The following is a 26,245-nucleotide window of genomic DNA, read 5'->3' as shown; positions in this document are numbered from 1 at the left end:
TGAAGAAGTACACTGGTCTTTGTGAACACCTTGGAGGATTTAGACCTTTATTATCCCAAACTTTGGAAATTCATTCATTAGAATTATCCTGATATTGGGGAAGTTATTGGACTTTCAAATGCTTAAAGTGGGTTCCCTTGTTGTCTTCTCTGTTTAACCAGAGTCAAGAGTAGGTCTACTTTTCACAGACGAACCTGTCTGTGTCGCGTGCTCTCTTCCGAAATTCTAATTTCATTTTTGTTGGTGAGCAGATGATCAGAAAGTAGGTTGTTTGATTCAAAGGCAGAGAAGTGGTCAAGAAAAAAAAAACCCCAGAAAGAAACAAACTTAAAAATTCAAAGACAAAACAAAAGCGCAGGTGTGGGCAGAAGTGCTGACCATGTTGTTTCATTGGCAGCCAGCACAGTCAGACTCTAATGGATGCTGCGTTGAGTTGGCGATTTTTGATTTGCGGCTTTGCAGTAGTTTGCTGGTTGACCCCATTAGGACTGCATTTCCAGGCTTGTTAGCATCGTATTTTTATAATTTACAGTGCCTTCATCTTTTCGGAATGTGTTTCTTGTACAGTATAATGGAAGCAATCTATTTCAACTGTCAGCGTTCTAAAGCGTTTTTTTTTTCCGCTGCAGGGAAGCGGTTGACAGTAAAAGGAAAAGGCAGTGTGTGTGTGTTTGTGTGCGTGTGAGGGTGTGTGTTTGATTGTGTAAATGAATGTAAGGTTCGGTAGTAATTTGTTATTCTAAGGGTTTCATTTCTTTGTCTTTTAAATGTTATTTCATGATGATGATGGATCATGCCCAGCCTTTTTAGGGTGGTGTTGTTATTTCCACTATTCGGTTCAACAGCTGAAAGTACTGTCCATACTTATTCATTTTCTTGTTTATTCTCAAAAGCTTTGGAGAAACACACAAACGGAATTGAATAACAATGTTTATGTAAAGACAAGGTTATGCATTACTTTTGGTATTTTTTAAGCTTTCTGATAAGTGCAATGTCTCGGCTGTCTGTGAATATAAGTGCTGAACTTGATGCAGAGGAACCTTGACCTCAGGTTCAAGGAAACGCTGAGCACCTTTTTTTACAAATCTAAGTAGAGAGGAGATATGCAGTGAAGAATCCTAAAGGACCCAGCGTAATCGAAGTGCTTCGATGCACTAAACAAAAATTCCTCCTTCAGTTTTGTGTTTCTGCCAGGACAGGAAAAATGATAGTCTTTAAAAGATAAACTGTTTGTAAGATGGCAACATAAAGCCTGAAACCACTGCAGAGTTTTCTCTATGAGATCCAAAGTTGATTAATCATTTATTCCTGTGTACGTGTGGAGAAACAAAACTTGCTTTTGAGTGCACAACGAAAGGTTATGTCAGAAAAGTGAAATGCGGGCTTTTAATGTACTGCATGGTTAACCAAACGAATTTGATATATTAGGTCTTCCTTTATCCAGTGGAAAATAGTTTGAATGTATCACTTGAACCTTTCTAAATCAGGCAGAAATGTTGTGTTTATTATTAATGCAATTTTTACTTCTTCATGTGAGTTCAGATTGTCTTATAATAACAAGTGCTGCAGGCAGAAAAACAGAATTTCTGGAATAAAAATGTTCTTGGCAATAAAAAAAAAGTTTTTTTTTAGTTTAAATAAAGCAAAGCACTTTTTTAGCTTTTTTTACGTGCCTGAGAAGGTGAGAAGGTATTTCAGGATTTACAGATCTATATCTAGCACACAGATTTAAGGCCCTTTCTTGACTTTTCTCCAATGAAAAGTCAAATTAACCTCTAAGGGGAAGCAAAAAGCTGTTCAGAACCTGTTCTTCACAGAGATGCTGTCGGCAGTATCAAGAACGTATTTAAAGTGATTTACTGGTCTGAAGTGCGTGACTGTCGGCCCAAGATCCTTCTCTTTGGCTTGAAAAGAGACGCGTCTTCCTGAGGCATTAAGCTTCTGTATCTTTCTGAAGTGGAATGGAGTCATGTGAAGTGACTCTTCCATTCATGGCTCTTAAAGAAAGGTTGCAAAAGAACACAAATAATGAAGGAAACCTTTTACCTCTGGAGGAGCTCTATTCAACCTTGATATTGGCCCCAGACAGGCTCAAGCCACAGCAGTTTCATCATTTATTTTGGACACTAAAGTAAAGTCAATGTGGAGGTCCGCAGGCATGGGGACCTTCTCAGGACGAGAGTCTGGATTTTTCAGGGAATGGAAAGCGACTGGCGTCCCTAGTACCAGGAGCCGGTGGTGTACTGGCAGAGAGGGCACTGTGAAAGCCAGAGCCACACTATATCTGGAAAAACCAAAAAGCAGACAGCAAATCGAGGATGACAGCCTAATCTGATGTCTTGTTAAACAAAGCAATCCATCAGGACCTTCCAGTGTCTAAGGAACGTATGTACTGTGCAACAAAATAAACCCTTACGATGCATCCCTAATTTCTTTGACAGCACATGGCGCTGAGATACCTCAAGGCACTTCGCAAAACACAAGAATCACTGCCAAACTCCCAGAGAGCCACAGGAGGTTAAAGCTAATGTTTTTGAAACTAATGTATATGGTATTGAAGCATCAGGTTTGGGATGTACAGTATCATTATGAGTTAAGTGTGTCATTCCTCTGTTTCCAACTTCAACAGGGAGTTCTGTCTCTGATGCACCCCTCCCTCCCTTTATCTACCTGTCCTCAAGGGGGCATCATTTATTAATGCCACCCCCTCCCTGTGCATACCTCCCAGCAAAGCTTTCCTGGTTTTTACATTACACGGCCTGTAGCGCTTTGTCATGCTGCTGCCTCGAAGCATGAACTGAGGGGAGGAGAAATTATAGCGTGCCACTGCCACCGTCTCTTTCCAGCAAAGTCGCTCCGACCTTGATGAGGATCACTTAAAAAATGGAGAGAGAGAGAGAGAAGACGCGAGAGAGATGGAGAAAGAGAGAGGAGGGGGAGAATGTAAATCAGAAGCTAATATATCTCCCTGTGATCGCGACGGCGTAGGAGTTTTTGCAAGTCTGCTAGAGTCCAAAGCCAGCCCTACTGCGCCAGTCTTGTTAGCTGCTCTGCTAGCAAGAAAGTGACTGGCCCTGACAATATAATTTACATCGCCGTATAAAACTATCTGTGCAAGGCAAGCTAATTTATGCCAGATTAGGGTATTTGTCTGCGCGGCTGTCTCCTGGCCCGATCCATCAGAGGGCTGTTTTCGAATATCGCTTTTCAAGCGTGCCCTTGAGAGAGGGAAAGAAGGCAAATTGATTGGGATCTTAGAAAGCAAAATTACAGCAATAACTTAAAGAGAAACAATAATTACTGAATCATAGCCGTGTCAGCAACTCTTGCACAACACAAAATAGCCATCAAAGCCCGATTCAATATATTCCAGAGCGGATTTATTGAATCGGGAGGGGAAAGAAAAGGAAGGAAAATGAGAGTGAAAAACAATTGTTGGAAGGCTTTGTTTGAAAGACACTTTTTTTGTTTGCACATTTACTTCTTATTGTCTTTCAGGCGACGGGCAGACAGTCGATTTTTCTTCATTACTTTAGCTGATGAATTAGCTGTCATCATTTGTGTTTAAAATGCATACACCCACTCTCACACCTCACATAAAAAGTTATCTTCGAGCTGATAGTAAAATATAGTAAAGCAGGGTGAAATCATTACATTACTGGCAAGGAGTGGTTAGATTTAAATGTGTAAGGTGCTAATTACAGTCTATACAAATGTGCTTATTAGCATTGTGATGGAGCTTTCAATCCTCCATCATGAAGTTGTGTTAGCAGAGCCAAATCAGACAGGTTTTCTCTGTCTCCGTTTTGGCTGAAGGTTACTGCTGGATTGAGAAATGAAACTACAACGTGTCTAGTTAAACATAACAAAGTTTTCTGAAAGGACGGGGCATGATGTGAATATGTAGTGTGTATCATTACTGCAGCAGGGCTGGTAGAACCTAAAGTAAGGCTATCAGCAGTATCAGCTTGGGAACAAGTGTATCTGTAAGTTAGGAGCAGTGGATTTACAAGTTCTTGTAAATCCACTGCGATTTTTTCAGACCTTTTTGCATGAAAGTATCTCAATAAAGAATTAATAGGTAATTTAAAATATGCTGTGCATGCATCCAGGCTTATTTTTAAGCAGATGGGCATCAAAACTAAACTGCATTCTACTAGAGTCATAACATTTTGGGCTAAACTTTTTTGCAGCACAATATCCCTTATAAGGGAAGGCCTTCAGCACAATTAAATTTATCTGCTCCCTGTTTCCTGCACTACCAGTTTATTTATTTCTGGTCCTCTCTCTGTTAAATAAAAATGTACAAACATGTATAACTAATCATCCATTAATTTTATTTTGAGTCACCCCTCCCCCCCTCCCCTCTCCCCTCTCCCCAAACCAATCTATCCACACACCCACCCCCTTACCCTCAATAAATCCTTACGACGGGAACACTTTAATGGGTAATTAATTGATCCTGCTCCAGAGCCGTAATAAGACAATAAATTACAGCATACTTCAGTGTGCTGTGTCAGTGTGTGTTGCTAATGGCTCTTCAGGGCTGGAAAGCAGTATTATAAATTAGGCAGGAATTAACTGCTGCATGCTTTCTGCTGGGAAGCTGGATGACAGGCACAGTCACAGTGATATAGTGTCCACATCACGCTTGACTGATCCCACAGTTTATTCAAAATAACGCCACAGCTCCTCTGTGGTTTCCTTTTTATTTTTTTAACTTTCTGATCACACCTGCAATTTTTTTTTGCATGCGACCTACATATTTTTTTCTAATCCTTCTTTTCTGGATGGATTTAGAGGAGCTGTATGTGTAGTTTTGATGTCATTCTTGCACATAAGCTGTAAATCACAGTTTTATTTTTCGAAGTTCCTTTGTCTTAGTGTGTATGATAAAACACATAAAAGGTTAATGTATAGAAATCCTAACACAATTACGCAAACAAGCCATAGTTTATTTAACATAGTGTTTAATTTTGGTCAAGAGGCATGACTGACCCAGGTGGAAAAAAATAAAAAGATGGATTATGCTTGTCCTTTAATCACAGAGTCTGTGTAGACAGCTGTGTATTTCAGGCTAATTCAGACTGTGGCATCTGTATAAATTGTTTTTTTTAAATTAAATATAAATGTTATATTTTCACAATGGGTTTGAAGCATAAAAATATTCATTAGGGTCAGTGTTTTGTATACGACACATTGAGGTTGAGGTGGAGGGCTGTGGGAAATAGCCTTAAAATACCTTTAAAATAGTTGATCTTATATAATAGTTACCATGGCTATTAAAACTGTAGTAGGGAATTATAATGTATTTAATTGGGATTTTTTGCCATTGATTGACACAAATCACTCTATAATGTTGAAGTCAAAACAAAATTCTGCAGATCCTCCTAAATGTGAAACCGACCAAGGGGGGTGAGTACTTTCGATTAGTTCTGAAAGTTGTACCTGCCTTGAAGGTTTAACAGATTACAACCCATTCAATCCATCATTAGATCCTCACTCAACACTTGCCCAAGATCGCTAAGAGGAGGCTTGCTGTGATGCTTCTTTTTTAAACTTATTGCAAGTGCACCACTGCTGTTTCAGTGGATAAATGCAAATCTGTGATTTGCAAGTCTGTAAGCATGGGCTGTTACTGAACCTCTTTCAGTACCGTAGTAGCAATGGTAGCTATCCACCTTTCCCATTAATAGCGTGTTGTGTTACACTAGTAATCAGTTATGTACATCCGAATCAAAGGGTGGTATTTAATGCCTAATGACTTCTCAGTCTGTACTGGTGTATTAGCCCTGTGTTTTCCTCCAGCAATAGATTTCATGCATCAGAAAGTACACAAAAAATTGAAAGAGACATGCGAAAAATATTAATGAGGGGTGGTTAAATTGTCTGTGGAGTCTGGCCACTAAGGACAAAGCAGGCATTCTGTGCTGCTGGCTGTTTATGTGAAAGAATACAGCAACAGCTACAAATAATTTGGGATGACGTGAACAGAGATGCAAGCAATTTAGCGTCTGATTAATCTAATTACGTGCATGTAGGGAAAACTCGTCTTCTTACTTTCCATGAGCTTCACTCCTCTGTTTGGGCATTATTGTTGCTATTGTTATGAGTATTATTGCCGAAGTTATTAAAGATAGGCAGAGCACAGGCCTGTAATAGAACAGGCACACAGGGGTCACTGTTGCCAGAATTGCTAAACAAATACCATGAAATGGCCTGAATGAATTAGCTAGGATGCAGCTAACTATCTATTGTCAGTGCTTCTGTCTCTTAAAATGTTCGTTTCAATTCGTTTGGAAGTCCATATGCATGATGTAACTGGAAGACTGGACACAGTATGGCCACACCTTTCCATACAAAGAGACACTGTGTCACAGATGGGTTCAGACCATTTGTTTGGTTCATGGTAACTGTGGGTCCTGTTTCAATCAGACAGTTACTATGTGCTTTAGGCAAGGCAACTGCAGACTTAATGCTGAGTCTGAGAAAGGGACAAAATCTGGTCACGTGGCTTGCCTCACACTTTTCATGCTAATCAGGACAAAAATATAATCGACTCTGACCTGAATGACAGGCAGTAAATGCAGTATTCTCACGTCGTGAAAAGGTTGTTAGAGGTGAAAGACAGGAAATAGATTTAGCGTGCTGCTGAAGGGCGGCTTTTGCACCTTTTAAAATATATATATTTGTTTTAATTCCATCCCTTTTTTTTTATACAGCATTATATTTTCTTGCATCTCCAGCACGACATGCAAACAGCCTATCCGAGTGTTTAAGATTAGTTTGTCCTGCTTCTTCTTTTGTGTTTTTCATGTAATCAGCTCTTGTAACAGATCGGGAGAGTGCAGCTCTCCCGATCAGAGCCCTGATGTCAGTACTGATCGACAAAAAATTGTGCAAGTGCCCTTTCTGCCCTCTCTCCTTCCTGTTCACCCCTTCCTGCTCAAGGGAAGCTCAGCAGGAGACAGGGGGGCTCTCCACCAGCGCAGTCGCCACACTGCATATATAGACTCAAACAGGTAGAACGGCAGTGTCAGCTGCAGTGTCCTAAATTTAAAAATAATAAACAAAAACTCAGCTGACATGACACAAAACATAAAGGTTTTATGTAAGGTAAGATTAGATAAAACTTCCAAAGAACACTCTCCACAATGCTCTTGGCTTCTTGACAAGCTTTTGTTTGCAGAGCGTATTTTAGTTGACTTGAATTGCCCCAATTATTTTGCTGCTTATTTTCAATAATTTTCCCAACCTATTCCAATTAACTTTGGCGCTGATGTTGCCAAGCCAACAAGTGAGTCAGTACGTTAAGACTGTCAATAAATGACAGTGTTAGAATAATTTTGAGTTTTCTAAGAAAAAAAGAGTCTCAGTTGGCCTTTTCTATAAATGGTGTCACAACATTAGTCCCTTAGGTTTTTTATCTTAGGTTTTTGTCTATGACCAGTCCCAATACTAATAGCCATTGACAATGTTTACAGTCTTCCCATTAAATACAGTAGGTTGGAGGGGTTTTGCATTTTTTTCTCAAATCAAATGACAGATTCATTTGTTTTCAAGACATTTAACTTCAAAGAAAGCTCATCACACCATTTAGTAAAACCATTTAGAATGGGCCCATAATGATCCATCTGTGCTAATACACTCAATTGTACAAACAAGACCAGCAAGCTCTGTATTTAAAAGGCAAAAAGAAAAATTATAAAGCCCTGGTTATCCAGTATAAACCATAAAACATAAAGTACTGGAGGTGTTCACCTCTGAGTTCCACTAGATTTTACATAGAATAGATTTAAAGTATACACCGTATTTTTGTACACGGTTTAATCTGTATATACAGATTGTGATATACACTATTTCATTTTTAAGGGAAATAAGTTTATGTTTAAGTGTCAGAAATGAAAACATTCAGTCACATTTCTGCATGGACACTGAATGCTAGTATGTTTTGTTGTGCATTTTCTATTCTTAAGATGTGGGATAGAAAAAAATACAGTGGTCTAGACATCTGTAGTAGAAATTTATCATGATGTCCTGACTTTCTAAGTGGACAGATGGGAAGAAATCTTTTAATCCCACTGAAGAGTTAAAATATGTAGAAATTTTGAGAAATACGGAGGAAGGAAGAAATTTCTGAAATATTTGTTTGGCTGAAAAGATCAGTGAATATGCACACTATATTTGTGTACTATGAGGAATCTGCATCAGAAGCTTAGTAACAAGGACTCAATCCTATACTAGAAATATGGAATTTCTGTAGATATTTTTAATCCCATTTTACTGGTTGTCTGATTAAGAGAGCAGAGAGGAGAGTGAGGGATAGAGAGAGAGACAGAAACAGGGAAAAAAATTGCAAATGAGATTAAAAGTAAATCAAAGAAGAAAAATGGCTGCACAGTTTACGTCCTTCTAATTAAAAATCCCGCCAGTCTTTTTCTTTTCTCCCACTAATGTTGCACTAACGAGCTAGGTTTAGTGGCAGTTATGTAGATAAAAAGTCCCAGTGATTGATCTGAATGGCCTGTTGAAATTCGTTTCAGTCGAGCATATTGATTTAATTCCATTGCTTGAAAGTGCTAATTAATAATGATAATAAAAGTGTCTCAGCTCATTACTATCACCAGTCGAGCTGCACAGCTTCTTCTCAATCCCTTTAGCTTCTTTTCTTTCTCTCTCTCTCTCACTTCTGCAGATTTTAATTCACAAGCCGACCTAGAACAAGCAAAAATATGTACTGAAAATGTAACAACAACAGCAACTCCCAAGCACGCTGTCGCTCAGGGCCTTTATCTGAAAATGCTGTCATTTTCAGAAATCTAAATCTTTTTTTATGAAGTTTTATAGAGCGGATTTAAACAGGCATTTACTCCAGTTCCTGTTTGTCACAGAAATATTAGTTGACTTGTTCTCAATACAGTTTAAAAATGCACGCTTTGAAACTGTACATCAGCTTATGACACCTCAAGTAGAGGAATAATGTCTGTCTTCTTTGCAAAGTGGTTAGTTAAAACTGAGTTTTAAAGGGCAAGCGAGATTTGCTAAAACAAGAATGCTGAAATGACTACGATTTTTTTCTAATATTGAAGTTTTTTTCTGTTTTTAAAATTTGGAATCGCCAATTATTTTTCTCATTAAGCCTTCCCAACCAAGACTTGTCAACAAATGATAATAATAATACTAATACTAATACTAATACTAATACTAATACTAATACTAATAATAATAATAATAATAATAATAATAATAATAATAATAATTGTCTATGCTTATATAGCACTTTTCTGGACACTTCATTCAAAGTACTTTACAGGTAATGGGGACTCCCTTCCACCACTACTAATGTGCAGCATCCACCTCAGCATCAGCATCCAGATAAATCAGCTCAACTCACTGTTACAACACTGTTACAACCAGGGAGGTGCAGACTGTACCTTTTCCTCCAACAAATTCACTCCAGAGCCAGTTGCCATTATACACGCTTGGTCCAGTGCCCATAATGGACCACTAATGCAGATGGCTCCTGCAGCACTGCAGGCTTACAGGTGATGCCATTTAAGGTGGAGGGGGTCAGGCGAAAGATCCATAATGTACCTGGATTTACAGCTTGTCATTTTAATTGAGGTAATGTGCATTTCTATTTTGTATGCAGTTATGATTCGCCACAGTCATGATTAATAACTTGCAGCAGTTGTGTACGTCCACAGTGCTATGAACTATGAAAAAAATGCACAGATTGGCAAAAAGCCCTGGAGATCTTTAAAAGGATTCACTATCAGGATATATGAGTGTAGGGATATTTTCTTTATTATACATTCACCTTCAAAAATGTGAAAACCCCTTGTGGCAAATACCTCCAGCACTATCAGAGTTTTTTATGTCAGTGAAATAAAGGGACAGTTTGCTAGTTTTTTGTTCTTTAACTCATGGCACATGAAGAACAACTACAGAGCAAACGCTGTAGCTTTATGTAGTTTTTATCATCGTTCAGGTTGGGTTTTTTTTGGGGGGGGGTATTTATTTCCCCAATTTATTTTCTGCTAGGCTGGCAGTGTGGCCTCCCACTTATACACTACTGCAGTTCCCCAGTGAGAAATTTCACTGAATCTTCAACTGCTTTGTAGTTAAAAAAGACACTGAGGCAGAAACCCTTTGCCTTTAAGACTTATGTTGTTTATGAGCGTGTGTTTATAGGTTAGGTATAAAGACCTGTCCTTTTCCCCACTCAGTGCATCAGCAAATCAATCGGCAATCTATGTTTATTGATGCTCAGTGGTTTCTGGAACATACTTCTTGTGGGAAACCACTGAAATTGCTGCACCTTCTAATGGAGGCTGCTGAGGGCTGTGCATTTCCTTAAAACAGCTGTGGCACACACAACCACAAATCACCACATTAATCTGAATGCAATGCAAACTCGAGAATTGTTCTTTTTTTATTAGCTTGCTGTAGTTTCCAGTTAATAACAATATCATAGCACTTGTAATGCACTGCCTTTTAAACTGAGAAAATAAGAGGGTGCAAAAAAATTATTCCTGCTGCAAGAATAAATAAAACAACTGTGTATTTACTGCCTGTACAGTAATAAATCCTCCAGATGTGCAGAGCAGTGTGAGCCGGGCAGCCCACCCTTTACACCTCCCACCCTTGGCAGAACGTGAAGGGGAGGGAAGCAGCGATGAAGATAAAGTGATCTGGCTGTGTCAAAGAAAGCCTGCCGCCACACTCGGGGTAGAACTAGAGAGGTTAATTCATCATCGCTGGGGAGGACTGACACACCAAAGATAGAGTGCCGAGCAAGGATCCAGCACTGGGCCAAGAAACTTCAACAATATTTTTTACTGCCTGTCAGATGCTCTAATAAAGCAGGGCAAAATATGAAGGGAAAGGAAAAATGAACTATCTAACACTGATGTAATGCGGCCCATAAATCTAATTTAATTACTCTGTGTGGGGACAGGCTGTGGGAGCTGTGAGTGAATATATAGTGTCTTACTTGGCATCTTAACGACTTAGTGCTTTTAATATCATTATGCTGTAATTTATTCTGCTGCCTGAGCACAGAAGCCCTCGTTGTGCTAGACTTTCGTTTCAGTAGCACCATTTACATATTTGTTTATTTTTCAATGACAATGTGCATTTCATACTACAGTATTTTCATTAGCTTAATGTAATTTCTCTCTGTATATTAACACTGGCCTCCAGGCTGCTTTGAAGGAAAAAAAAAACATTTACTAAACTTTCCTGCTATTTTCACCTTTTTAGTTGTGAAGATCAGGTTATCCCAGTCATTTTATACATTGTTAAATGTGCCAGGCGTTTTTCTTCTGTCTTTTCCATAGTTTAGATATGCCTCAGAATTTACGGTTATTGAGGTTTAAGTTACTGTTTAAGAAGATTGGCAGTACTCTACATTGACTGGTATATTCATCTTGAGGAGAGCTCCATCACAGTGATTGTCATAATTTTGTCATTTCTAAAGTCTCCTTTATTGAGGTTGTGAACATTTTATGAACACTGTATTCCTTCACTAAAACAGGTTTGGTTTCCCTATGACCTCAGTGTTTTCAAACACATTTTCAAAGGATGCAAACCAAACTGTGCCATATCTGTCCTGAAAACAAGCCCATTTGGTGCTAACAGCAGTGTACTTGGACAATCAGTGATTTCGGAAAGATACCAATTTCTTTGACATTTTCTGGTGACCAGTCTTTTATCTCCAGGCACTCCATTCTCATCGCTATCTGTTGATTACAAAATCTGCTAAATGACCTCTCACCCTCTTCTTCTTTCGCATTTTAATATTGTGTCTGGGATGCTTTGACTTCATAAGTGCAGCGCTCAGTGAAGATTATGCCAGTTGCCACAATTCGGGAATCTGCCTTTTGAAGTGGTTTTGTGCTTGAATGTGCGACTCTTCCAGGAGAACTCCTGGGAAAAAAAACACTTGAAAGAATGTTGTTTACAGTGTGTTCTTTTACTTTCTGATTGAAATGGTTCCTAGTTTGCATCATTTAAAGTGGCTGTGAGGTGTTTGTTTTATATCATCATTATATCTTGCCACATTAAAGTGATTTATTATCTTTGATTATCAAAAATTAATTTAATTGAGAGGAAAAAAGAACGAAATAAAAACCTTGGCTGCTTCAGGGCACCTTGGTTGAAGTTTGCAATAAACGATGAGCATTGTATCGTGAGGTGAGATAGCAGATCATCAGATAGCTTGCTGGAGATTTTTACAGTGAGCTGCCACTGAGCCACAAAAGGCTTGGTGCAGACATCTTTATGGGAGCAGTATGGCTCTAGGGGTAATTGCTCACAGCTTTGGTTGCTCACAATGGAAGATCTCACCCTTTTTTACGGTCTGATAGAAAAAGATGTGGGAGTACGCGAGCAAACCTGTCCTGCATTGTGTGTTGCAATCGCTTAAAAAAAACTGAAGTCCTCCTCTCTTTACGGGTGAATGAGTGAAAAACAAAAAAATCAGCTTACAACTGTCTGTGTTTTTGGTAAGGGCTAACAGACAAGATTCGAGATGAGAAGTGTACAGACGCCGATGCCTGGAGGGTGTAGCACCAAGGATTAGTTTTTATTTCCAACAACACTTATGCCTGGATTAAATCAGATCTTTAGTTCTCCTGCCAATAGTGAATTCACGTGATGATGGGTTACCGCTGGATAAAAGTGAGACGCCACCATCAAGTCCCAAGTTTATAATTTGTAGATTGCAGGTAGGTTGAAATTTTAACTGAATCCAGAACTTAAAGGCACTGTTGTAACCCAAATGAGCTCATTCTTGTTTTAGATTAAGAGTATAGGAGGGTGCAGCACGGCTCACATGAGCAAGGAGCATTGGGTAACATCTCTCTGGCCATTCCTCTTGACTAGTGCTGAAAAGGGATTCTCATTGGTTGAAGGGGGTGTCACCCTCCATGGCTATTTCTGAAATAGCACCCTGCTACTCTCGTTATATATCCCCTGCTTTTCATGTACCAGGCTGTCTAATTATCACACGAGTTTTAAGGACAAAACCTAAGAGGGGTCGGAGGTCTCTAGCTTTCAAGGGCTCAAGACACAGCCTTTGTGCTCAAACTGGAGTGGAGAGATCTTAAACCCTTCACTGCCGCCCTAATTTTGATATCAAAGTCCCGTTAACCATCGAGAATTGTAAAATCCAGCCTGTCAGGAACTACAATACTTGCTTTTTTCAGTTCTGCCGCATTAAGTGTTTCAGCTCCTTTTCTTCCTTCAGCAGTCCTGTTTGCTACTTCAGCTTGTCGGACAAAAAAAAAAAGTCCGGAGTGAAAGCAGGCTCCTTTTTCCCCCTGCCATGTCACGCTAATAGGTTCCAGAACCCGTTCCATATTAAATTCATGTGGTATTCAGCTGAGCCATCTAGTTAATGCAATTCGCTAAATGCCTGCGCAGCTGAACTGACATTGACATATTAGTTTTGCAGCCTTCTGCAATCTGATATCTCTGAATTTGCCACCGTACTAAAGATTTGATTAATGCCGTTCCATTTCGCCCCAGTAATTGGCTGCGACTGTAGTAGAAAATAATCAGCCTTTCATAGCGCGCCGCGGCACGGAGATGCTAATGAGAGAGCGGGTTAATTAAGCCCCCGGCACAGGAACGACAGTAACTGATGACTGTTATGACAAACCGCCGCCACCGCCCCCCTCCAGGATTTAGGACAAAGTGCTGAGTGGAACAAGGCTGCAGGGAGAGAGAGAGAGAGAAAAATACAAAATAGGCTTCTCTCTTCCCTGCTCTCTTCCCTCCTCCCTCTGCACTTCTTCAACTCTGGTACTTTTTCAGAAATCCGTTGACGGAAACAGGGCACGGAGATTGAGGAGTTTTTATCTGGGCAAGAGGAAGAGAGATGGGAAGGACTGAGGGGGAAGAGGGCTTTGATGCTGGGAAGCAAATAAGGAAAAAGGGAGTGTTGCAGAAACAGAAGGAACCATTGCCCTGGTGTCTCATATTCCGGCCCTGTGGATCCAAACAGGAGAACTTGTTAACATACTGTAATTGTACTTCCTCGTCTTTGGTTTTCTTTTCTTATAAATATTTTCAGATTCCCCCTCTGCATAAAGGGACATTCTTACCATGTACGTATTGTGCAAGACAAGGACGTTGTACAAGCACATCTAGTCTGGCTGGGATAGCAAGTAATGAGCCGCTGAGAAGTGCTTTGTTTAAACTAGGATTTTTGCATTTCGGAGAAGGGAATTGCTCTTGTGCTGATAGGTACTGTATGTGCTTTGTAAATATGGCAGAAATACTGCACTGTTCTTTTATTGCATCACACTGCACCCTAGGCTTCTTTCCATTCCTACACAAAAAAGCTTCTCTGTGTGCTTGTGGTTGGATCATGCAGAACACCCAGCCTTTGACCCATTTAAATGTGAACCGAAATAACGTTGTATCAGGTTAGTGTATTGGGGCGTGATTGCTAGGATCTTGCTTGTGTGTGTTTGTGTACTTTGTGCGTCAGTGTGTATGGATGTGAATCCAGTCTCATGTGTATTCCTGTTATCTGAGATCTCAGCTTTGCTTGTGGTGATGTTTGTACCTGTATGTGCCTGGGCAGGGGGGTGGGGTGGGGGAGTAAGCATTCTTTATGATGTCTGTCTGATCTGGTGTGGCAGGGGAAAAATCCGATTTGCACTGTGGTGCTATAAGCATCCCTGGAGCTCTGCTGTGTCTTTCATATAGAAGCGGACAAGAAGATCAAGATGGCTTCCATATGCGCGAGGGGAAGCAGAGATTAATGACAGCAAGTGAAGAAACCAGCATATGCTTTCTTCAGTGTCCTGGGAGCAATGGAGGATGAGAAAGCTGTGGGGGAGATGGGGTGGTGCAATTGAGGCTGACCTCCAGATAACCCCTGACCTCCCTCTAACCCCAGAGCTGCCACTGCTATTCACATGGGGGTCAATAAGTTTCTGTCTTTAAAAAAAGAAAAAAAGCCCTGCCAACATCTGGTCTTAAACTAGTGTTTTCACGCACCAATCAGTGTAAATACAGCTCTACTCATGCTACCAGGGATTTTAAGCTTGGTTCAAAGGGTCTTGGGCCATTCATTAATTTAAAGAGCTTGTTAGGTGATTGATACGGTTAATTTTGCTGTCAAAGAAGGGGGTACTTTTCCTTGTAAACATGTCAATAGAGGAAAGTTCAAGCTTGTCAATGGGATTTATGGCTCGAATAACATCAGGGTGGGAATGAAGCCCCCCCTCTGCCCCCTGCGAGTCAGCATGATTCCCTCACATCCACACTTTAACTGGCCTACAGCTGAAGGAGTTTGCTTTTTAAAGAAACCAGCAGTACAAGGCCCAAGACAACAGTGATCATTAGTAACTCCAAAATTGTGAACTCCTTAAAAAATAAAATAATAAAAGGAAAAAAGTCTCGGAAGCAATCCTATATTTTTCTAGGTGCCGTTTATGATGTATTGGCTTGTCAGTGCGTTAAATTAATGTGAGCTTTGCCTCTCATTACGAATTCACTCTAGGTATTACTGTAGGCTGTTTTCTTATGGATGTAGTTAAATTTCGGCGTGGAAAATCATATATCTACAGATCTTTACATTCGCAATTGAAATTGGCAGTTGTTGAATTCTGAGCAAGTGGGTGGAACTAAAACTTGGGATTTGTTTCTGTTTTCCATGAATTATGAGAGTACTCGAGATTTTGCTTTTAAAATAAAACATCTAAAAAATAAACTTAAAAGGCATACTCCTAATCACAAAGCAACTTGCTTATTTTTAATGTGAGGGTGATAATTACCCATTGAAGGCATGAATCTTTAACACTAGTGAGGTCTTGGTTTTGAAACTTACACAGGTCTCCAGGGTTGCACTTTGTAGGTAAGGTAGCATGGCGCTTCATGCCAGATGTGTCTTTTAAATGTTTTAGTCTCTTACTGCATATGATAACAGAATGTTGTTAGAGACAGGAATGGCCCTCTGAAACATTTGTATTCATTTTAAGAACATTAATAATAATAATAAATAATAAACTTTATTTTATATAGCGCCTTTAAAGGTGGCTTCTCAAAGCGCTTTACAGGATGACAATAACAATAAATAAGAAGACTACAACAATCACTAAGAAGATTTCACAAGATAGGACACAATTATAATTACAACAATACAACAATACAACAATACAACAATAACAATAGAGGAGACCGTGGAAGTTGGTATTAAGAAGAGCAGAGGGGTGAAGAATGGAACCAGTTAAGTAAAGGCTTTTCTGAAGAAGAAGGTTTTGAGTCTGGATTTGAAGGAGTTTAGAGAAGGTGACTCCCTAATATCCTTGGACAAAGAGTTCCAGAGCTTGGGGGCATAGCAGGAGAAGGCCCTGTCGCCCATACAATGTAGACGGGCTTGGGGGACAGTAAGGAGGGCAGAATTTGAAGAGCGGAGGTTGCGAGGTGGGGAGCAGGGCGATAAAAGTTCAGACAGGTATTGAGGTGCCAAGCCATGTAAAGCCTTGTAGGTGAGCATGAGGATTTTAAAGTCTATGCGGAATTTGACCGGAAGCCAGTGCAAGGACTCCAGGATAGGAGTAATGTGAACACTTGCACTAGACCTGGTCAGGATTCTGGCTGCTGAATTTTGGACATACTGCAGCTTGTTCAGAGTAGATTTAGATACCCCAGGGAGTAGAGCATTGCAGTAGTCAATTCGAGAGAATACAAATATGTTGATCAGCTTTTCAGCCACAGTTAATGATAGCATAGGGCGTAGTCTTGCGATATTTCTAAGGTGAAAAAAAGATGTTTTGACAGTATGCTGTACATGTGGGTCGAATGTTAAGCCAGAATCGAATATAACCCCAAGGTTTTTCAATTTTGATTGAAGCTCAAGTACAGAGCGATCTACAGACAGGGTTACAGGACTGGCTTTACGAAGTTGATGGGGGGTACCAATAAGCATGACTTCAGTCTTGTCACAGTTAAGATGAAGGAAGTTTTGAGTCATCCAAATTTTTATGTCAGAGATGCAATTAGATAGAATAGAGACAGCCACATCAGTGTCGGGTTTGGTATGGATGTATATTTGAGTATCGTCAGCGTAAAAATGAAAGCTGAGGCCATGTGATCTTAAAAGCTGACCAAGTGGGAACATGTAAATGCTGAAGAGCAAGGGGCCCAGTATTGAGCCCTGGGGGACACCAGACTTGACAAGACCAATTTCAGACCTGTACCCATTGAGAGAGACAAAGTGACAACGATCAGTGAGGTAAGACTTAAACCATACATTCTTTGTAAAATCATGTGCAGAACCACATTGGGAGAGAAGGACCTGGGTGTCTGGATATCACAATGTGGTGTGAAGCAGAAAACCACCCTGGCATTGCCTATATATGGCAAAGATCATTTAAAATCCACACTGCAAAAAACTCATTGAAAACACAGCTCCTTACTGCATAAAGTAGACTGCAGTCTGCACGTGGATTTTATTGTTTCTGTAAAGAGACAAGAGACAATTTCAGCTTCAATATTCACCTTCCATCATATCCTGTTTCTCTTTCCTGCTTCAGGTTTGGAAAGGGGGCTTAGAAAGATAGCAACTCCCTGTGGGTTGGTGGCACCCAATGGCACTGTTTGGAGCTCATGTAATTAGACTTTACGAACTGATGCACAGTAAATGCTACATAAATCTTTCCCATTGAACCCCCTTATCATGCAAACATCGTAATTCCAGCTGCAATTTCCTTTTTTATTGGCAGTCACTTGTGATTTAACAGCCGTCAATGATGGTGCAATAAAAGAGAAAATGAACTGTCCCCGGCCCCCGCTGGTGACAGTGCGCACAAACCAGTGGCACTGGGGAGGCCACACGATGCAGATCGTGACTGGCGCGGCGCTGCTGGGACAGGCCCGGTGAGGGAAACTTTCCTGGGAGGTCACCATGCTGGACTGTGCCTTATTACTGCCGATGCAGTCTTTCTCTGCTTGAGATCCGTGGAGGGCTATCCGCGATCAGGAGGAGACGGCAGGGAGAAGAGATGTGGAGCAGGCTTGTGAAAGAATCCGGAGGAGTGTGGCCCGGCAGGGGCCACCAGCATGAGTCTGAAGAGGCCACAGCCCACAGCTGCTCCCTTCTGCTCGATGGCTGTTGGCAGTCATTAATCAGCTTTGCCAAGATAGCCTAATTAATTCCTGCAAACACAGCAAAAGAGCAGCCCCCTGGTAAATATTGGTGGTCGCTCTTCGCCACAAAACCTCCTAGTTTAAGGCAGATCCCCATACTGTCAAAGTAATAGAGAGCAGTTTAAGCCACATGCGTTAACAGGGCGGAGCGGTGGCACTGTGGCTAAGGGTCTGGTACAAATCCCACGGCCGTCAGAGGAATCCTACTCCGTTGGGCCCCTGAGCAAGGCCCTTAACCCCAACTCCTCCAGGGGTGCTGTACAATGGCTGACCCTGCGCTCTGACCCCAAGCTTCTCTCCCTGTCTGTGTGTCTCATGGAGAGCAAGCTGGGGTATGCGAAAAAAGACAATTCCTAATGTAAGAAATTGTGTATGGCTAATGAAGTGCTTTTGTCTTATCTTAACACTGACACCTTCCCCATACTGGCCTACAGACGTATTTTCCATGTCTTTCAGAAATCTAGCTAAGCACTAGCTACAGTCCTATGTGCTATAGCTGTTTCTTTCCCCGGCGCAGTGCTGATCAGAAAAAGTGGCACCGTAATTGGACAACCAGATGGCTGTTTGTTAACAATTCGTTTTTTTTGTAACTCCCTTCCCAGTGTGCTCTGGCACTTCACCTGCCAGTGCCTTCCCCCCTCTCTCCCTCCGCACGTCTCTCCTGGGCCACAGTAATGTGGAGAGACAAGTCCAATGGGCTGCAGATCCCTTAAGCTGTGCAAGTTAAGTGTGCGTAAGATGAGAATTACACCATAAATTTGATCTGTATCTGATTTGCATGCGTGCTGTGCAGTTTCCCGTCTTACCACAGTAAAGGCGTACCAGTGCGGTAAGGCACAGTGATCCTGGCAATAAATGGGGACAGAATCCCGAAGCGGGGAGAGAATGGGGAATATTCTCCGACCGGCCTTGGAGCACAGTGACAAATGCACATTAAATGGATTTCAAAGTACGGTCAGAGTAACAGAAAGAGGTCTGGTGTTTTCAAAAATGTTAGGGATCCCATTGTTACTCTGACAGTCAGTGTGAGAAACAAAAGGTCACAGAGGTGTCCCAACAAGTATCTTTATCATGATTTTTTGTGTAAAACCTTACACTGCATTAAAATATTATTTCAACAACTTAATCAATAACTCCAAATAAAAAATGGAGCCGTCTGCCAAGGGCCTTATTTACGGCGTGGTGCGGCAGAGGTTGAGTGTGCTGATTAATTACGACTCCTCTGGTATTTTAATCACCTCTTTCAGCACACACCCACCTTCCCCCACACTCAGCTGTTCTCCTCTGTTTAACTGCTGCTGGCATCATTAATCAGGTTTGGCTTTTTTGTGGAGGTCAGGGGGGCCAGTGCAGAGTGTGAGAACTGCTTTGGGCAGGAACCGCATTCATGTTTAAACTGCATTTTGTTTTTCATCCAGATACTTTCTGAAGTCATCCTTTGTTACCCGATTGTGCGCTTATGGACTTCTCGATTGACATGTATCCATAAAAAAGTTTCCAAAAAAATGCTGGTTTAAAATCACAGTCCCACTGCTGTTACAGATAAAGGGGTTTGATTAAATGCCCTTCTTTGTTCAGAACTTGAAAAATGGTATTCTAAGTTCATTGTTGTTTTTCCATTTGGTATTTCCCATGAACCACGTGACTTATCCTAAAGTTTAAACGTTAACTCCTTAAAATAATATTCCTGTATTAAACCGGATGAGAAGAAACTAAACCCTCTTTGATGGAAATTTCAGTGGAATTAAATAGTGACTTGACATAATATAACAGCAAATGGCGATGTTAACAATTCTAAGTGTCAGTCAGGAAAAATTCTACCGTGCAACTGCAAGCACCCTCGGGTGCAAAGCTGGAGAGTTTCAGCTCGTTCTGCAGATTGTTCCAGTCACTGGTAGTGGCAAATTGAAATGACTTGTGCTCGGAGACGGGAGTTGCTCTTGGGACTTGCAGTTTGATAAAAGACCTACTTGCTAAATTGGATGGTTCAAAGAGCTGAAATAGGTTGTGACTGGTATCTGGTAATGGCTAAGCTCGAACCCAAGTATGTAGAGCGCCGCCTGTGGGTTCAGCTAGTTAAAAGACCCTCTGAGCAATATTATTTATACAGATGGAGAAAAGAGATGATTCCATTGCGGACACCCTTTATAACTGTTATATGAGAGTCAGATCTACCTGAGTGGGCACACTGTAATACAGGTTTGTAAGTGATTCTGAAACCATGCAAGAAAGCACCTATCTAGACCAATGCAATGCCCCTTTACTCATTATTGAGAAAGTCAGGAAAGAAATGCCCCTGGCCTGTAACATTACAATGGATCCAGGGCCTCCCACCACTATGTACGTTTCCTGAAATCACACCCATTTACTGAAGAATCAGCATTTCTTTAAGAGCTTGCTTTGTCTTTCTGCTGTAGTGCCTGTATACAGGGAGGCATGCTGTTCCTGGCTCATCCGGTTGACATGTGTCCTGCTTTTAACCTAAAAAAGACTGCAAATTTTCCAGCAATGTTATATATGTATACTGTAAATGCGTGCAAGCATATTGTAAGTACTGTATCATATTTTATGCAATTAAAACACCATCTGTTACGCCCCCAGTAAGCATTCATTACCAATAATGGCACCATTCAGTACTGCTCCCTGGAGCCAGTAGATACACAACTGGTTTAATGCTGGCCTGGGATTCTGCCTTTGGGCACAGCTTTATAAACACTTTGTTTTAAAGGCCACTACTTTTTACTTTTAAATCAATTTTTAGACCAGGAGGCAGGAGGTTGGTGTAGTTACTGGCTCGCTCATTCCTGATAAAGACAGACTTTTGATTTATTTTTGGCACAGTGCTGCTTTCAGTGCATTTTTCAAAAACACAGAAATATGTTCGGTTCAATTTATATGTGCCACATTGTTTTTATTCTTGTGGATTTTCAAGGTATGCTGTTCTCTTAACTGATATTTTCTATGAATCAAAATATGATTTCCCTCTTTTATCATTTTCAAATACTGCCGGGAAACACAACATGTTTTTTGCAGTAATATTAGTCTGCATTTTCCGTACAATTGATAGGGTAATTAAGGGCTGACTTTCTTTTTAGGTGAAATAGGCCAATATGCTGACTGATGCATATCCCCCAAAAAATCATGCCTGTGTATCACTTTATATGGCTGGGATGCTGAACTGCCTCTATTTGCTGGGTTGCTTATCTTTTACCATCTAATCCACAGTCTATTAAAAAAGGAATCGGATAAAGACCATTTCACGTAGCAGAATTCTAAAGAAAACACATGCTCAACAGACCATATTCTGCACTAAACAGAACGGCCATTATAATTTGGGGAGTAAGTTCAAGACAATTTGCCTTTATTGCTCACTTTAAAAAAATGTTTCTTTTAGTCTTGCTTTGCTCTTGTGATCAACACATTTAGTGCAAGAAAACCTTTTTGAAAAGCTCCTTCCAGGTAGGATGGGTTTACTCAAAAATTAGACTCTGTTCTGAAAGACTCTTTAGCTAAAGTACTTCATTAGTCCTTTAGGGTGGTAGCTGAAAGCAGTAGCTCATATTGTCGTTTTTTTCCTGTTGTCTTCTTACTGAGTACAATTTTCTCTGTTCTTTCAAGAACATAAGTTAAGTAAGGCTGCGGGCTTTTGTTTGAGAAAATAGGATGGTTTTGCAAAGCTGATTCACAGGAGAAAATATAATGGGGATGTTAATCAGTGTTGCACGACTTTGTGCATAATGTCTCCCAGGCAGTCTTGCACCAGCCTCACTTTCTTCCCCCGTGCACTTCCTGCTAACCAGTTTTAATCCCACATTAAGCAAAATATGAAGTGACTAATTCCTTGCATTTATATAGTGCTTTCCATCCCAAATGATTCAGACTGTATACCGTTGCAGTCTGAATGCTGTACAAGCACAATCCTCATGGCTTTATAAGGGGAGATTAGTAATCAAACCGCCTGGGGAGTTACTGAAGCCTGGCCAGGCCTACCACATCCATACCCCAGTGAAGGCGCAGGAACAGACAGCCGAGCAAGGAAACAGATACGCAAACAGGCCGGGCAGCTCGGGTATGTGTCGGCACTGCTGTTCCCACTGGCCCGGGTCGTTCCGCCGGCGACTGGAGAAACATGGCAGCAGCTGCAGCCCACTGGTGGCTGTGATAATCCACGCGCTGTGCTGACCTTTCCCTGGCAGAGGTGTGGAGAGGGAGGCCTGCCCGACCTGCTCCAGCCCCACACCGCAGCCTGCTGTGCAGATGACAGATGCCTGCATTCTGCAGAGGGCTAGAATATCTGGAGGGTAAGGAAGAGATTTATCACCCCCTCGTCTGTTCCCACTTACTGCATCTGAAGTTACCAAGATGGGTCAGAAGTTGACAGAGCGTCTCAGGGCATCATTTGAAGCTTGTGGATTTATAGAGTCAAGGTTTCTCTTTTTCTCTCTCGTTATTATCGTTTCTGTCTTCTCTTTTATTGTATGGAAGGAAAAATGAATCAACGTTATGAGCCACCCCCCCAAAAAAGAAGTCAGCCTAGTGCTGCTCCACCTCCTTTTTCCCTGTAGAGCTCTTTACAGCCTTTCTCCTTAAACTGGAGTATTAATTACAACCCCCGTGAGGATCCCAGATATCAACACATTAATCTGTACATTAAGATTTAAGCATGTTTTTAACGAGTGTTGACAGGTACAGAGAAGATTTAGACATCCGTACAATCGTGCTCCTCTTAATTCGTAAAACACAAGGTGAGCATTTGTTTCCTCATTCATCTCACCCTCTAAAGAACAGGTTGTTCGTGGTGAGTCTGTTCTTCACAAAGGCCCTTTTCAGTTTTGGTTAAATTGCAGTTCCTCTATTGATTGCCACAAGAGTAGTTTGCGACAATGATTGTGTATTCCTGTCCTCTTGCAAAGGGTGAGGGGAAACCCAAGATGTGAATAAAGCTTTGTCATCCTACGGGAGTCCAAACCCATTCTGCCAATAGAAACAAACGAAAGGAACAAAAATGTACCGCGGGTTTTGGACAGACCTTTTTTTTCCCTCCGGGGATTGTCAGCATTAATAATTAACTGCTGCGTTCTGGACGTCCTGTCAGTTTGTTGCGCGGTTTGCGGTTTATTTTCGCAGAAGCTGCTGGGTCTCAGTACAAAGGGTGGGATGGGCAGGGATGATGAGCTGCTGCTCTGGTGCCGGGTCTCTGGCGATGAGGGAGTGAAGGTGAGAGAGAGAGGCAGAGAAGTGCTGTGCTCTGTAGATTCCGCTGTGTTTGTCATCTGGAATGTAATAAGCTGTAGGTAGCGTGTCTTGCGGCCAGTGATTTATGGGGCCTGTCCTACAGTGCCAGCACTTTGTCTGTTCTAGCATGGAGGATGAATGGGCTACTGTCAGCCTGAGCTGAGCAGACTCTCTCTCTCTCCCCTCTCTCTCTTTCTCTCCCCTCTCTCAAATTACCTTCCTGTCTCTTATCCTCTCTTTCTCTGACTGCATGCCTTGTTCATCCTGTCCTGTTTTTTCTTCCTCCCCTCCTTTCCCTCTCTTCTCACTCTCCATTCACACTTCTGTCATCCTCACCACCTGCCTCCCTCTTTATTCCCCTTTATTTTTATCTGTCCTTTGTTTTCTCCATCCCTCCTTCACCGCCTCATCAGCGGCTGGCTCCCTCTCCCCCTCTCCCAGCTCCTGCAGCCTCCCTCTCTTTCTCAGTCTCGTCTGTGCGTGCGCTCCTCACCTCCGCGTGTAATCTCACCCTCAGAATGACGACCGGGGAGAGATGAGTACTATCTAAAAAAAACCCTGGGGGGGGAAAGTAGAATTTCATCCCCACTGACGTTCATTTTTGGTTCTTTTTTTTTTGCTTTGCTCTTTTTCAACCAGTAAAATAAAAACATCTGGTCTCCAAACTCCAAATTGTTTACTACTTACGACTTTTTTTAACTATTTAATTATCCATTTATTTAGTTAACGTAGGACTGTCAAGTTTCAGAGGAGCAGGAACATCCCTGAACCTTCATTTACTACATAGTGTATAAGGTTTTGGTGCAATTCATTAATGGTATTATTTGTAAAAAATCTGTTTCTCCAGAGAAAAGCAGTGTTTCTTTCTCTGTCCCTTAATGTTATATTACTCTCAGTAATTGGCTTTGTTAGTACTGGCTATAAAATCATATTTTTTTGTCCGTGGTAGTGAGGCCCTGGTGTGGAAATTCTGGTCCAGAAGAAAGCCTGCCACCTGCTGGTCCACTATAACATCCGTCCGGAGACATCCCTTGCAAGTTCTGACCAGGCCTGCCTTTACTTACATTTTAGGGTCAGATAAGGTCCGGTTGCAGGATGGCGGTGCTGTCTGATGGCGGTCCAATGCCACGTGCCTCTGAGTCTGAACCCTCAATCTCGTCTACTACTCATTCGACCAAGGTGCCCCCGCCTATCTTCGATCTCTTATCTCTCCGTATACCCCATATGCTATTCAATCACACTCTCTGCACCCCTTATCTGCTCTCTCATTTTCCGGAGCCTGTTCATTCTCTACCTTCGCTCCTGAGAGGCAGAATGAATTGCCAATACAAGTCAGACTTGCTCAGCCCATGACCTCCGCTGGGCACCACAGCACCTGTGATGTCTCAGATCTGAACTACATCCTAACTATACCCTTATGCTACTGTATATTGCACTAATGTTTTTAATACTGAAACTGGTACTGGAACTTTCTCATTTCACTTTGTTTGAATAAGACACACAGTACATACCTAAAAGGTGTTTACGTTACTACTAGGGAACAAGTAAAGGTTTATTCCATGCTGCAAAAGAAAAGAAACACAACGTTTCATTTGTGGCACCTTCTTCAGCTATGAAGACTTCATTACTACTATGTTTTCATTAATGCTCCACTCTATACTGTTTCTAATTATTACTATGTCGTTTATTAATCGTGGGTTTTCTGTATTAGTAAGTTGCCCTTGATAAGGGCATTAGCTAAGTAAATAAATAATTGATAAATAAACTAATAGGTCCTAATAAACTAATAATGCCTTCTGGGTTTTTAAAGGGGAGAAACGGTGCACTAGATCTTCATCCTTTTATCACTACTCATTGTTTTGGCTGATGGTTTTATCTAAAGCATCTTACCTTTACATTTATACAGTTGGCTATTTTACAGGTCCTGTTCAGGCGAAGAAACCTTTCTCAGGTGTATTACAGAAGCATCTCACCTGGGTTTTGAGCCTGCAACCTTCCAGTTATGAGATCAGACCCTGGCGACGGCTCCACAATACCCTTTACATAAGTAAAGTGAAAAACTGAGAAAAAGCCAGCTCTGATTTTGATTTAGTTACTTTTCTTTTTACTTTATACCAGGCATGGTGCTTTACGGTTTGGGAGGTATAGGTAACTTAGCTTGTCCAATATAGATCCCCCCCCTGATTTCATATTCTTGAGCTGATATAAAAAAATCAGAGCCTACGTTTGCCATCCAAAAGAATATACTTACCAACAACACAAGAACATAAGAAAGTTTACAAATGAGAGGAGACCATTTGGCCTATCTAGCCCTTGTGGTAGCTAGTAGTTAATTGATCCAAAAGTTTTTAAAAAATCACAAGCAGCGCATCATGGGGCTTGCTGCTATGTTCTTTCTCCGGACAGGAGCTCAATGTTAGATCTGAAGCCTGGAAAGGACAGCCCTTATTACACTCGGACCTTACAGCGGGTACTGGCCATTCTCTCCGAAGTCTAAGAGCCTTGAGGGTTTGATTCATTGAATTTTTTTTAAGAAAGAATGCAAAGAGGGGCAAGAAAGTAGAGCGTGAGAGTAGAGGTCACCACTTCTGTCAGCAGAATCCTGGCGAGAGAGTGCAAACACAAGCACAAAAAGGAAAGGAGAGGGGAGGGCAGGGGGGCGGGTGCCAGCGATCAGAGTACAGTACCAGGAGAAGAGAGGCTCAGGCTGGCTCCCCGCACAGAAAGCCTAATGGTGGTGGGGGGGGAGGAGGGGTTGGATGAAACACCTCCAAGATTAATGGCTGAGATCCACGCGGAGAAAGAGAGGGATGAGAAGGGGGTGGGGAGCAGAGGAGCAAGG

The 26,245-nt window shown here is 41.4% G+C and overlaps 1 long non-coding RNA gene across 2 annotated transcripts in view; it reads left to right on the top strand.

Moving 5' to 3' along the window:
* LOC148674328 (uncharacterized) overlaps positions 1-26,037 on the top strand; it is an 83,492-nt gene extending 57,455 nt beyond the window's left edge. For both annotated transcript variants that reach the window (XR_015935298.1, XR_015935296.1), the window contains exons 4-5: positions 24,475-24,582; positions 25,325-26,037. This is a non-coding gene — a long non-coding RNA (uncharacterized LOC148674328). The remainder of the gene's footprint in view (positions 1-24,474; positions 24,583-25,324) is intronic.
* The last annotated feature ends 208 nt before the right edge of the window (positions 26,038-26,245 follow it).

Source organism: Lepisosteus platostomus, chromosome 3 (assembly GCF_059453375.1).
Source record: "Lepisosteus platostomus isolate fLepPlt1 chromosome 3, fLepPlt1.hap1, whole genome shotgun sequence".
Classification (NCBI taxonomy): domain Eukaryota; kingdom Metazoa; phylum Chordata; class Actinopteri; order Semionotiformes; family Lepisosteidae; genus Lepisosteus; species Lepisosteus platostomus.
Note: the sequence above shows the minus strand (reverse complement) of the source record. Positions and strands in the feature narration are given on the sequence as shown.